Consider the following 15,144-nt stretch of genomic DNA (forward strand, 5'->3'; position numbering starts at 1 on the left):
TCCAAATTGCCAACTTTTCTTATTTGTTGAAAGCATTCCAGGGTGGCTTCAGGCTATGCTGAGCTAGCCTAAAGGCAGGTTTAACTTATGTTTTGACCATTTAAGAAGGAAAACAACTCTCTTCTTCCATGATGCTCTTTGGCACTCAGTAAATATATTTTATCATGGCAACTGCAAAGCCACTTGAGGCTTGAAGACACAAATTTTAAATTAAAGTGGTCCTTGACATCTTGTTTTACAAACTAACCTGGGCACTCTACAGTGATTAAGAATAAAAAGCCCACATGAAGTAGCTTAGTATCATGTATTAGTGTCATGTTTTCCAGTTGTTACTTCAACATAACAGCTGAGTCTTACATAATCCTGTTTTGTAATTATATACCCAAGTGTTTTACAGAGGAAGAAAGCTAAAATGTGTAGTGGGACCTGAGTCAGGTTGATCCAGTGCTGGAAAGAGAAATTTCATCTCTGAGTCTTGCTCCAGAACTCTGCCTTTTAGCTTCTCAAGCTGAATCCTAGAGCCCAGCAATTCCTGACTGGGGAAGTTCCCCAGAGCTGTCCTGTGATATGATACCTTATCTTGCTCTGAACATGGCAGAATTCAGAGTTTGTGAGGTCTGAGGGTGCACAAATGGATAATGTAACTGTTTTGGGTTTTTTAACCAAACCTGAATGCTGTGCAGAATGACTGCATTGACTGCCACAGAAAAATATTTTCAATGATTGCAGCGTGCAGCTGTCCATGAAGGATGTGCATATTTAAACCTAATTTGAGATATTGCTGCCACAGCTGGAGGTATGATTCACATCATGGCTGTGGGTTTGGGCTGTTCTGATGTGGATGCACTCAGCTGCACAAGCAGAGGCAGGGATTGTCCACATCTTCCGCAGGCTCAGCTCATCATCCCCTCCTGGACATTCCAGGCAAACAGGAAAACTCCACAGGGCTCGGCCTCCACAGCCAGAGCTCCCTGCATCAGCAGAACTTCCTGCCAGGATTCTCCTCAAAACAGATTAATCTTTGTAGAAAACGAGAGCAGGGGCTAATGAGGGTTGAGGGTTGATACAAAGATAAAGCAGAAGCCGCTATTTCCTACAAACACAGCAAGGTAACAGTTTCTAGCAGGACGTGTAATAAAACCAAGCGCTACCAGAATGCACAGCTACAGGGGAATTCAGTTTGAAGTCAAATCTGATGCTGACTGGCATTCTTCAGTGAGATACATGACACCTGGTCTCCTTATCTCACCTTATCAATTTAATCACATTTTTAATGAGCAGACATATAAAAAGTAAACATTTCATTTCTCTTCTTACAATACCAATTTTCTTTCTATGCTGCTTACTTTCAATAACCAGAGTTCATTTTTAGACCCCTGTTCAATATTTCATTCCAAGGATTTCACAAGCATCTTTGAAATGCTATTTTGAATCTTCAGCAATGTTTAATGCAAATTTTCTGGGATTTTCCCCCCTCTCAAACTGGGCTCTGTCTTTCAGAGTGGGGGAAGAGCTGTTTCATGGTTTGCTGATGAACCCAGATCCATTCCTACCTGAGAGAGAAGTGAGAACTCTGTACACAAGGATAGAAATGAACTGAGGGCAATTTCTGTAGCAGCCCCATATCTTTAGATGGGCAAAAAAATTCTAAAAGTCATTCAGGAGTGTGTCATTTTCTATTATCAATTCTGAATGAGAAATCATTAACTACTACCCAAAAAAAGTAGCTCAGTGGGATAAGCATCAGTGTTTCAGCAGTTATGGAATGACAGATATATTTGTTTCTTGTTACATGTGCAAATAACAGTAACTGGCATTGATAATGGTATTGGGGAAGCTGCTGTGCAATTTTATGCTCAGAAGAAAATAATCTGATGTGTCATTTGGCATAAATTGCCTCCTCTGGATTTGCAGATCACCACAGTTCTCTCCCATTTTAATTGGATTTCACCATGCTAATTTCTCTGGATTATTGCATTTATCACCTTCCAGATGATTGTTAAATCCTATATTGAGAAGGAATTATCACCTATCTTTCATCTTCCAGATAAGAAAAAATAAGAAAAACTGGAAGAAGTTCTCATTATCTGGAGTAAAGGGAGAGGTGAGAGGATCCTGCTGCTTTCTCTAATTTGGGCAGTGTTTTTAGCTGACTCCCAGCAGCAGTGCAGGTGTAAAGTCTCCATGGGGCACCGAGCCTGTGCCATAAAACAGGCCCAGTTTTATTTGTCTGGCACTGAAAACAAGGGAGAAGACTTTTGAGTGGCAGACACAGGGAGAGAAACAGTCCTTTGCCTTTATTACCATTGCCAGGCGTGTGAATTACATCCCCTTGAAAATTGCATATATCCCCCTGCCCTTTTTATATTTTAACAGTGGGAGGGAGCAAGAGAAAGGGATGGATCCCCTTGGCCATCTGGTTTTTGAACAGCAGAGTGCATGTGGATTAAATTTTCAAGGCTTATTCCCCAAAAGTGAAAATCAGAAATTTACATTCTGAAATTTTGATACTTGGATGTGTTTGTCCATCTTCCCAAGCACTGCTGAGAAAGTGGTGCCTGGTGATCATGTCTGGAGAATCTTGCAAGAGACTGAGATCTAATTTTGGCAAAAAATACAGTGCTGCAAAAATAACATTAGGGTCTGATAGCTCAGTTTTCTGTGAGTGACAGAGCTTATTTCTTCTTAAAAAGCATTAATAGATTTTGCAGATAGACAATAGAAATAAATTAAATTTTCTGGCCCACGTGGTTATTCAGCAGAGCTCAGTAAAGTGAGTCATAAGGGCTCAATAGCCCATGGTTTAATTTAAGTTACATGACTTCTAAGAAAATCTTGAGATTTTTGGGGGAGGGAGATGAACTTTTTATAGAAAGAATTAAAGAACAAGGAAAGACCAGGGAATAAATCTGAAGGAATTTGGTGCACAAAGTTGGCACAAGCAGCCTCAGTGGAAGACAGGAGGGAGAGAGCCATCTTTCATGTGTAACAATCCTGACCTTTGCTTCAGTTTTAAAGGAATATTTGGTAGCCAAATATAAAATAGATATAAAACAGATTAACCAGAAGCAGAAAGTTGAGGGAGGGCAGGCTGAATTAAATATTCCAGTAACTGTCAGATCAGTCACATGTGGCATTCTCCTCTTCAGCCACTGCACAAGGGTCAAGAATTTGCTGTACAATTAACAAATCATGGGATACTCAAACAAATCAGTGCTTTCATCAGCTTCCACCATTTCATCACATTACCTCTTAAATTGATTTTATATTTGAGACTATATATTCCCTGAAATACATTTCTCTGCATATGTGGAGCATGAAAAATTAATCCATTAACAGGTATTCTTTAACTAGGTCTCAAGAGTGCTGTGAGCCTGAATTATGCTGCATTTTCCAGTATCTTTTTAATTTTGCATGTTCTAGATAAAAAACAGTTTCCTTTAAAAATGGTTGCTCTCTTCTCTGTAATGACAGGAGGGGAAGAGGATATTGAAAAGTTCCTCATCAGCATAAATAAATTAAAGTCCCCACTTCAGAGAAGCCAAGAGGAATGAAGGTCCATTAAATGTTTTAAGAGGAAGCTGGAGGCAGAGATGACCAAAATGAAGCTCCCCAGTCTAAATATATTAGCAACTCTCTCCACGGTTGGATTTTTAAATGTCACATAATCTATTAAAACTGAAACATCTTTGAAGGTAGCACAGTCAGAGGAGGGACTGTGCTACCACATATTTAAATAATGGAGCATCACATTTGCAGTTTTTAAACCTGTATTTGCAGGTTAAAATTCAGTTTTCTGCTAACAGGGCCAGCCTTGTATTTCTGCCTCTCCCCAGGCCCCTCCTCTCTTTGTTATCCCTTCCTCTGCTGCCTGATGATGCCTCCTTTTGCAGGATTTCAAAGATTTGCAAAAATTTCACAGCAGTAATCCTGTCATCCAGCCAGGGAGATCTATGTACACTATTTATAAACTGATACATTCCCACTGGCTGCACAATAGCAAATTCGTGATTAATTAGATATTATTTTAGAGAGCTTCTCACACAGGCAGTGTTGTCAGCTCAGGATTCAACCCCAAGTTTTATGGTATTTATGCTTCAGTGTGGTATTTTTCAGGCAGATATTGATAAATTTGACAATATTTACATTTCTTGTGTCACTTTTCATAAAGAATGTCTTGTGCATGAGTCAAGATACCCCAAACCTGGAAGATCTGTTGATTTTTTCTTTGTACAGCCCTACCACTGACTTGCCTGTTGGCCTTGAGCAACCTTTCCCTTCCCTCTGGGTTTCATTTATCCTCTTTGAGTAAAAGGGATACAAGGAATTTAATTTACTTTGAAAGGTATGATTACCACTCACAATGTCCTCTGGAGTCCTGGGATAAAGGATGGATGTGTGTTTAACAGAGAGGACATTCCTGGCAGTGCCTTTGGCAGGAGGATCCTTCCCTGTGACAGGAGCACCATTTCAGGGCTCAGGAGGGGGAAGGAGAAATATGAACAGCTTCTGAGGTGATCCTGCCCCATCCATCCTGGAAAACTTTAATTTCTGAATACCAACCTTCTCCCTGCAGAATCTCCTTAATTTTTTCCACTGCCATTTATTGTGGTTTATGATAGTTTTATCTTGAGTTATGGGCATATTTTTTCACCTGGGTTTCAAACATAGAATGTTTTTATCAACTTAAGAGTCATCTTGTAGGCATCTTCCTTTCTGGACTGTTTAGTTTAGGGTTTGCTTTTTTTCCTGATCACCTCATTTTTACATGGACCCTTCCGTAGAAATTAAGCACCTGGATGCACTGGGCCTCCTATTCCCCCCCAAAATAAAACTGCATTTTGGCTCTTACTCCTTCAAACCTTTTGAGCTGAGCCCTGAGAACCAGTCAAGATGAAATTCAGAATTCATTTCTTTAGGTCCTAAAACTGCTGTTGGGTAGAGCAGTTGTTTACTGTGTCCAAAATGATTCATCCCTCTTGTCTTGAAGAGAAAAGGATCCAGGCTGTAAGAGGGGAACCTTCAACCATTGACACTATCTGCAATTCACAGCTTTTCCTCATAATCTTTTTTTTTCACTGAAAATTGGAAATTCCAAAGTCCCATTTAAGTGTCTCTTATTAACTTGACGTGGTTTTTTTTCACTGAGATGGTTTTGCAAATATTAACAACCTCTGTAAACAAGACCAAGCCACAGAGGGGAAACTCCTCCTTAACCTGATCCCTGAAGAGCCATTTGGAACAAATGGCTTTGCATAATCCAGCTTTTTCTAATTAGCATCTCTGGCAAAAAGCCACTTGGGTATATCTGATATCCTTTTATCTTAAGATTAAATTTACATTTGCTGCTAGGTAGCTCTGACATCTTCATTCTTGTTTTAGATCTCTGTCATAACATGATTATTGTGTGATCACTGCTCACAGCAAACCAGCCCCTATTTGTAAATGGCTCAGGCTCACCCACAGAAATGGGCTCTACAGTCCTGCCAAAGAAGAATTTTGGAGGGTTTTTTGCAACCTAGAATTGAAAATCTACTGCTGTAAAAGCTGCAAGGCAGGTTTAGAGGATTTTTGGAGCCATATAACAATTCCAAGAATTAAGATGGAAAAACAACCAAGAAAATAATTGATAAACAAGAATGTTTTTTGAAGAGATTGCAATTTAAATATTCTAAAGGAGGTTAGCCCAGCTTTACAAGACAGACTACAGCACAGATTTCAATGAATTTTCCAAAGTTTTGAAGAACTGAGAACAACAGATCCTTTCTTTAATCCAGTTTTTAACCACAAAATCTTTTCCTACTACAGACAACTGAGCACTTTGGAATATAACTTTTCAAGGGCAGATCCACTATCAGTGCTATAAATCCTTCCAGCTCTTATGAAATCAGTTGATCTATTACTGATTATATCAACTGAGGATCTGCCACAGGACTCTCCAGTAAAAAATAAGTTAAACAATATAAATCAAAGGAAAGTGCTTTCATAAACACTAGAAATATTAACAAAAATTCTTGTGCCATGAAAAAAATCCATAATTTTAAAAAGAAAAAAAAGTTTGAATATAAATTTTTTTCAATGCTTGGAAACAATGAGAAAGTTCTCTGGTCACAGCAGGAAATGTGTAAATCAGACTAATTTATTTTAGGAATTTTCACTATTCACCAATGTCCCCTACAGCTGCTTTAGTGATAGCCTTTATTGTAAAGTGCCAAAAAGGATGGAAAATATCCTACCATGCAAAGTTACCTCTCCTAGACATCCCTTTCTGAGGTTAGAACCAGAAAAATCAAACTGCAATGCAAAGGTGGAGTGTCTGCTACAAATCAAACAGGAATCTAATTCTGTTCACCACACAGGCCTTTGGGATTTTCATAACTTCTGTGCTTAATCAGATTTCATTTGATGGACATTCATTAAAGAAAACATTCCCATTTCCCCAGGTAAGCAGATTTCTCCCTCCCAACAGCTTTGTGCTCCACTCTCTCTTTACCACACGAGTCTGTTGAGGGTTCAGGTCAAAACCACAGAGCAGGAAAACATTAATGCAGAACTAGAAATCCTTCACTTCTGTTCACCTCAAACACCACCAGGAGAGTGAGGGAAAGTGCTCCAGTCACACAAGTCTGAAGTTGTACTGGGCACTTCTTACTAAGCCCATGCTGAAATAAATAACATAATGCTACCCCGTGAGGTCTACTATAAATCAGCTCCTTTTCAACCCATTAAAAACTGCATAAATCACATTCTGTTAGCTCAGGGCTGCTTTATAATTGCTAAATAGTGCCAGATTTCCAGCAGAAACAAGGGCTTGGTGGTGGAAAAGATTAGAGCTCCATAAATTAATCAAGCATAATTTACCCACTCATAATATCAATAATCATGCAGCACTCATAGCATGCTCTTATGTCCAACATTTAATGCTTACAGCATAGCCATTATGGATTATTATGCAATGAAGGCTACCACTTCTAGAAATTACACATTACAGATTCAATCTATTGACTAATACTAAAAATCTAATGGAAAAAAACCCCATACTGTTCATTTAAATGGAGATTAAAATATTCTTTCTAGGCTGGACCATCTAGGTGTAAAGTCTCCAGAGGCTCCAATGATTTCAGACACCGTTTCTCTCTTGGGAAATGCCTGGTGGGTGCTGGGGAAGGGTCAGTTTGTCACCCTATATGTCCCTGCAGCAGCTCGTGACAAAATCCTGGTGCTGAACTCTGTGGCAGAAGGTCTGGGGCTGTTTTAATTGATATTCTGAAGTCTTTACCAGAGCTCTCACGTGCCTGCTGTTAGTTACATATTCTTATACAATATTCTACAGTCATTCCCTGAGAAATTGTATGATGGCTTGGCTGCAAAAGTTGTGGATGGGTCAGGGAACTGTGGAAAAAGGAAGATGGAGAAGGCCCTGGAGATCTGGGTTCTTTCTCCTGCCAGACTGCCAGGGGTGAAAGAGTAAAGCATTTACACAAGGTGCTCATCTTCACAGCTCAGCTGACATGTAAATCTTCAGATTGTTGAGAATCCACAACAGAATTGAGTAAGACGTTATTCTCTAAGCATGCAAAGAGCTGCCTTATCTAATGGGTCTGGAAAATCAGAGGTACACGCCTGAAGTGAGGCAGTCAAAATCAGCATTTTCAAACCTCTCTCTGCTGCTCTGCATACCCCTCCAAGCTGTGAGGTGGACACTCCAGCCCCACACTGCTCAGAGCTTTTCTCCAGCAGGTACTGTAGTGACAGGCACTCCATAAAAGCCTCTGAATACATTAATAACTTCTGCCCTCACAGATTACGGGGGAAAAATGTTTGTGATATGCACTTTAAGGCTGCATCACAATGCATATGCACAAGAAACCAAGTGAAGATTGTAGAGGCAACCACAATTCTGGCACTTCCTAAGTTTTTTGTGTCTGCTTTTAAAATCTTCATAATGTGCTTTTAACATAGCAGCTTTCTGGTATATAACATGTGATTATCTGAAATTACATATATATTTTCCCAGTATCTGGAGAACATTTTGTTTTGTGCTTTAGAAGGATCCCGAAAATAATCGTTATTTAACAAAATCATCCCTGGCTTTCTTTTCCCTTTGCTTTTATGTGGAAGCCACAGAACAGCTTTTCACATACCAGATGAATAATGTGTAGGAAGAGTGAGAGATGAAGGAATTGATAGCTTCTTTTTAAGTATGTGAATTTAATTTCACCAGGCACTTTAATCATAATGCAGATCCAAATTTACAGGGGAAAAAAATCTCCTGAATGCTCCTATATGTTGGTTTATATACATGACTGAAAAAGTTCATGTTCTAGAAAAGAATACATTTCTTTCCTGATTTTTTCAGCTGTTATTTGAAAATGAATATACATCAATATCTAAAGTATCAGGCAGCATAAAAACATTCTGCATCTTCAAATTACAGCACAATACAGTCAGAGGCTTGCTGGACAACTGTTAGACTACCAGACCAGATTTAGAGGTTTCACAGACAGAAATGTTCTTGCACTGTTGGATTTTTTTTAGCAAAACTCTTTTTCTTATCAGTGCTAAGAAGAAAAAAATGAGCTATCCAACACATCCTAAACTCAAAAGTACTGTGGCACTTGCAGTGAGAAAAATTCCTTGTTTCCTATCCCCATTCCCTCCAGCTTCTCTGCAACATAACTGCAGACATGAATCCCTCTCCCTACTGGAAAAGTGTATCTATTGATCCTGAAATCAGCACGTGTAACAGTTATGCAATTGATCTGCCAGCACCATCCCCAGCTCCCAGTTTGGGAGGAAAACATTCCTGGTTCTGGAGCGGAGGATTTTCAGAGCACAAAGTATGAAAGAATAATTCTACTTGTTTAGGTAAAAGAGAGCCAATGGAATTTTTTCCTCTATTCCTAATGATCACAGAAATAACACATTCTTGCATATTTTATCACAAGCAAAAGATCCAAGAAATCCTAATTCCTTCATGTTAAAAGCCCACAGCATTCCCTCAATACAGAACCCCAGAAATACATTTAAAACATCCAAAGCTTCAATGCCCACTCACCTCAGCTAAAACTCCCTGCAAACAGATCAGTTAAGGAAAATAAGGCATCTCTAGCTCGAAGAAAATATTTATCCCTCTTTCTATTCATTTCTTTTATCCCTTGCTACTCACCTCAAGAGCTGCTGTTGCTCGGAGCACACAGAAGGCAGCAGCTCAATCCGAGGAAGAAAAATGTTATTTCCTTCCACTCTCTGTTACTGCTCTCCCTTGGAACTCCTTCACTTTCTCTTTCAAGTTGCACAGAAACACGAGGATGGACCCTTTGGGCTCTCTCCAGGTCTGTGTATATTATGTAAAACAGATGGATGCATTTCCTGCTTTAACCACAAAAAGCATGTCTGCACTGACAGGCACTGGGATCATTAATGGTGACTGTGTGCAACAGTGCAAGCCCACGGAATGCTCAGAACTGGGCTCAGCTCTCTAAATGCAGAACCAGAGCAAAATCTGCAAATCAACTTCTCTTTGTTGCAAAAGTTTCTCTTTTTCTCTCCTGCAGCAGAAAATCTCTGTTTAACCCGCGCATTTCAGTGGAAATGCTGGAGCAGAGCTCTGGACTTGGTGTAACACCAGAAACAAACACACTGGGGATGTTCTGGCCATTAAAACACCTCCAACCCCAGCGTAACTTTCAGTCAGCTACCACATCAAACCTGTGATTCCTTTCTCCCAAGACAATTTCGTCTTGTAGCACTGTCAGCAAACTGCTCCAGCACTGCTTGAAAAGATTCCAGCCCAAATTACAGTTGTGAAAGCCTGTTCTGGCCTCTTCCCTTACTATTTTTTCTAGAATATTTACATTTCATATTATTCCCCACCCAGTCTCAGTGATAGTTCCCAGAATGCAGGAAAACAGTCTTTCCTTCCTGCAATCCTAAATGCCTTCATTAGGGAGACTTAACGTTGAAGTGTTTGGGAAGGCAGATGCTCTGGATTTAAAGGAAACAGGAGAGGACTCAGTGAACAGCTGCATTGCTCTCAGCTTCTAGAGAGCCATATTTCAGAATGGTTTTCTACATTATTTTGTCAGTGGGAACATATTATTACCATCTATATTTAAAAACACTGGCTTTCCTGCACGAAGGCAACAGCAGCAACTTAAAACCACAATGACTGTTCTGTGCAAGTATTCTGTGCCAATGATGCAGAAAATGAGATCCAAGTGAAAAACAAAGTGGTTTAGAAGGTCTTTGCTTGCAAGGTGTCTGTACAGAACTGGCCAAAAACAACTGGTACAGGAATTATTGTACACTTTAATCAATATTCACAGCTCTTTGTTGAAATTTCACTGACTGCTCAGTAATACCTTGTTTTTACTAATGAGCACTATTTTATTACATCTGTAGTACATTGAAATCCTGGAAATTAAACCATGTTCCCAAGTTAATTTTCTTCTCTTCTTAAAGAAAATATTTTTCAAGTCAACTGAGCGCTGTCTGTTTCTGTAGATATTAAATCATGTAATTCCTGGAAGAGTCTGGCAAACAATTCCACTTTGGAGCCCTGAGCATAGACTAGAGAACTGCCAAAACCCAGGGAAAAAATATAAATGCATTTTCAATAAAGTCTTATAAATTTAAAGTAAATCACAATCCTTTTTCCCCCAGGAAATAGATATTAACAGGTTTTTTTCTCTTATTGAGTCTTCTTATGCATCATCTCCAACCACCCACGTTTATTTTCCAGAATAGTTTAGGCAGTGACTAAAGGATCCACTGCAGCTCAGGTAAATTGCTTCTTCTGAAAAATGTGCACTAATCATGTGGATAATATAAAATTGATTTGGTTTAATTCAATGAACACATGTAAAACAGAGCTTTCAGTCATAAACAGGACTTCAGTGGACAGCCCATTGTTTATTCCCTAAGGGATACTTTAGGGAATAAGTTTAATGAAGTACTGTTTCAACAACTTATTGTCATTGGGAGTGTTTTAATTAATTTCAGTGGCAGTTAATTTAAATAAAAAATACAATGTCCATCTCTCACTATTCTGTGCACAGAAATCCCTTCTGCTTACTGAAGTTATGGAAAAAGCTATGACAAACAAAAAAGCTATGACAAAATGTAAATAAAAATATTAGGCAAATTCTCTATTAAAAATTAAAGAGTCTTAGAGCAAAGTTCCCAAACATGTGCTTAAATTCAAGAACTTAGTCTTTACAAGGTTAATAGGATTCATTTGTCATGGAGATGCCTCATGCCAAACAGGATTCTTTGAGTTTTAAACCCATGTCTGCTAAGCTTCTAAATACTTGAATTTTAGGCACACAAGTTTGAAAATCTGGGAAAAGCTTCTTAAATGCAAGTGAAAAATAAACAAATCTATCCTGGTGCAGAAGTCGCTATGAATCATCAGGCCCAGAGAAGTTACCCAAGGCAGGAGCTGTGTCACAGCCACTGCAGCAGCCAAGGCAAGAGGAAGCTTTGGATACAGGAAAACAAATGAATAAACATCTTGAGGAAGCTGATGCTTTGTATTCTTGCTGATGGGAAAAATTCCCCAAAAGCCTAGAATGGCTTAACTTCAGATTTTTCAATGCCATAAATAAAATTTTGCCTCCTTAACAAGACTCAGACTTGATCTTCCCTTTCTGCATGAGAGTCAGGACTCTCATTTTTACACTTCCAGATATGAAGCCCCTCTGGGTACTTACACTGCAGGAATAAACCATCTCTACAGTGAATACAGACCCTTTTAAAGCATCTCTTTTAGAATCTCAGCTTCATTCATCCACTTTGTATTCTCCATGGAATGGAATTCTTCATTTCTTAGGGGGAACGAAGTTTTAGTCAAGATTTTCTTAGCAAACATGCTTCAAATATGTGAATGTCATAAAGCATTCATACCAAATGTCTCATGTAAAATTCTGTGAATGTGGCAATAGCTTTGGATAATAGTTTACATTTCAGCTGCCAATGTATTTCTGTGTTAGAAGTCATTCATTTATTTATGAGATTCATAGATCTTTGGATTAGAGCTAAAATATAAGACAGTCTTTGCTGGTAATAAATTGTGACTCCTTTCACTGAAGCTGGCCCACATTCCATTTTCCAATGCCTTACTGTGCAACTTCTTTAAAAGTCTTCCAGTAAGAAGAGATTAAATTGTCAGAGTTAGCAGGTAATGGCTTGGGCAGTTGACAGAGCACAAACCTGGCACACAGAGCATATGTGGTTATTGAAAATCTTGTTTCCTCACTGAGGAAGGGGTCATTGGGTGCAAATGGGGTAGGTCACCTCTTGAAAATCCAAAGTGGATTTTCTGTTTCTTTTGATTCCTGTTTTCCAAGAAAAAAAAAATCTAATGAGAAAAATCTGTCTGTGTATCAGAATGCTGAGTGCTAATTTTAGAACTCCTCAAATAGAATCAGAAGACTCTCTGACACACTCACAAGGAAGAAAAATTGGCATTAGAGGAATCCTTCTTAACAGGTTTTAAATTAGGTGAAATTAGGACTACAGCATTCAGCATTTCTTAAATACTCATAAATTGTGTTTGGATTCAGTTTTGAGGCTTTTTTTCTATTAGACTTAATAAATACCTACAGAAGAGGCATACTTATAAAAATTGGAAACAGCTACTCTTTAAAGCAAAAACTTTAGATTTAAAACTACTGCAGAATGAGGCATTTGTTCTCTTGTTGTCATGAACCCAAAGAAATCTCTCTTATTTTAAAGTCTTTTCCATTTGAATACACTTAACATGTTTGGAGAACTTTGTTACTACTGCAGTAATTAACATTTGCAACCTTTGCTGACTTGAAATTAATGTTACATTAAGTAGAAAAAGAGAGACCAGAGATTCCAATATATTCCTGGAAGTATCTTTATAATGTCTTAACAATTACACTTTAAAAGCTAGAAAATTCACATGCTACTATCACTGTGTATCTTGTTCCATCTTAATTAGGATATTTGTGGGTTTTTTATGTGGCAATAAGTTCCTTTCATTTTCTCAAGAAGGCCTTTTTTCAATTTTTATTTTCATCATCTGTCACAGAAATTTGTTGTATGTGTAAGCAATTTAATGGTTCACTGAAAGGTTGTTATGCAACTGAGTTGTATAAAACCCTGTCCAAGCCCAGAAATTACTGTAAGGGGGAAACACTGAAATGGTGAAGGGCTGAGCATTTAAATATGTTTTCTGTTGGTATTTCTGTCTTTTGTCAGTGGGTTTGTAGAGCTCCTGTGAGGGCAAGAGGGAAGAGATCACCTAATGTTGGGATGTCAGGGACAAAAAGCTGCTGCCCAGGCAAGAGTCTGGAGCCCTAACGTAGCCAAGAGGAGTCAGCAGTGCCATTTCTGCTCTGCAGAGATCTCAGGTGATTATTCCAACACAGAGCTTTCCAAACAGAAGCCACTCAGTGCAATGCTGAGCTATGATTAAAATCATTAAGCCTGGATTTATCAGTGCAAGTGATGAATGATTAAATGCGTCATTCCAAGTGCACCAGGGTCAGGACTTGAGGGCTTTCTATCAATACATGTTTGTAACCCTGTAAATGAATACAGTGGATGGGAATATTATCAGCTGGTGAAGATGGCACTGAGGCAGGTTCTGAGCCCCTGTGACAGCAGGTACAGCTGTTTCCAGAGTGAGGATCAGGGTGTATTTAATGCAAATTACAGATCCTGCCAGGATTTCTCAGGTCACTAAATCAGTTCCATCGCTGTTGACCATTGTGTGATTAACCACAGAGCCAGGCACTGCCCTGGGAGTGAGGGATGGATAATGGGACCCTGAACTGATTTCACCTAAGCACTACTACAAAAACAGTGAAAGACCCAGCACTGGGGGTTTGATTTCACCAACACTGATTTCTACAGGAATAAGAGTTCTTCTTAGGGTATATGACAGAACAAAGAAACATCATCATGCTGTACTCTTGTTTCTGCAGTAACAAGATAGAACTTCACAAATTCAGTTTATTTTCCAACCACAGTATTCTCTGAGAAACTAGAAACTCTTCCTTGCAAAGAACCTTTGTATTGGACTGGATGATCTTCTGTGATCCCTGCCAGCCTGAATCACTCTGTGATCCTGTGATCTGCTTATGTAACCCCCACAAATAAAATACACGTCCACATCCATCAATTATTTACCAATATTTCTACATATGCCCCAAATATATGTTTTTGACCTTCGGGCAGAAACAGTGAAGCACAGTAGAAAATTCCACTTGGCCAAAGCTGGAAAAGTTTAGAAGCCTGTAAATTATCCACTCTTCTAGAGTACAAGAGTAACTTTGGTAAAGCAAGAAACAGTACAGCAGGTTCATTTTGTACAAAAACCACAAAAGTGAAGCAGTTGTTGGTAATCAGCACCACTCCTTGGGATGAATTTCTCTATTTGCAATTGAAATTCCTAGTTTGAGCACTAAATAAATTTTTAAGGGGAGCTTTACAGACATTACCTAACATCACACACAACATGTATTTCTCTCCTCGCTTGTTAAAATAAGATTTTTGTAGCTTCTAACATTTGTCACACAAAGCATGCCATTTGAAACAGGGATGGTCACTTTTTCACCAGCCAACATAAAATAAAGTGAAAAGAGTGATGTGAAAAAGCAGTAGCACTCAACTGTAATCCCTGTAGGATTTTCTCTTATCACTTCCCACATTCTATGAGCATTCCTCACAATCTCTCCTGCCTTTTCACTTGTGATGGTCTTTCCAGAGAATAATCAGTGAGAAAGCAATTTCTGCATTGCATAAAAGTACATAATTTGTTTCTAGTCAGTTCTGAAAACACTGACTGTCCTTCCTGTATGGGATAAATCATGAAACAACTGAACATGAGGACAGTGTAGGTGGCACAGGACTTAGAACTACATTTCCATTCCTTGGAGGATTAAAACTGGATAAAGTTTTCATCCATATCCACAGATCCAAATCAGCATGTCAGGAATTGTCGATTTTCCTGTCTGGTAATGCTTTCATGGACTGCTGTTTTGGGCCTCTCTTCATCAGCCTCCCTCCAAAATTGCTGTAAGAATTTGAGACTGGCTCTACATTAATCAGCTAATAAGAGTAGGATACCCCAACATGTTATTTATCTAAACTCACATCTATCTCTTGCCC

The 15,144-nt window shown here is 38.8% G+C and overlaps 1 protein-coding gene across 3 annotated transcripts in view; it reads right to left on the reverse strand.

The window, feature by feature from the left end:
* Positions 1-15,144, reverse strand: part of PHACTR3 (phosphatase and actin regulator 3) — a 98,699-nt gene that overhangs the window by 61,624 nt on the left and 21,931 nt on the right. The window contains exon 1 of one of the 3 annotated variants that reach the window (XM_005489059.4): positions 9,170-9,370. The exons of the other annotated variants lie outside the window; for them this stretch is intronic. The gene's annotated coding sequence lies outside the window, so the exon portion shown is untranslated. Of the gene's footprint in view, positions 1-9,169; positions 9,371-15,144 lie in introns of those variants that run through there. 3 annotated transcript variants of the gene reach the window in all.

Source organism: Zonotrichia albicollis, chromosome 17 (genome assembly GCF_047830755.1).
Source record: "Zonotrichia albicollis isolate bZonAlb1 chromosome 17, bZonAlb1.hap1, whole genome shotgun sequence".
NCBI lineage: Eukaryota > Metazoa > Chordata > Aves > Passeriformes > Passerellidae > Zonotrichia > Zonotrichia albicollis.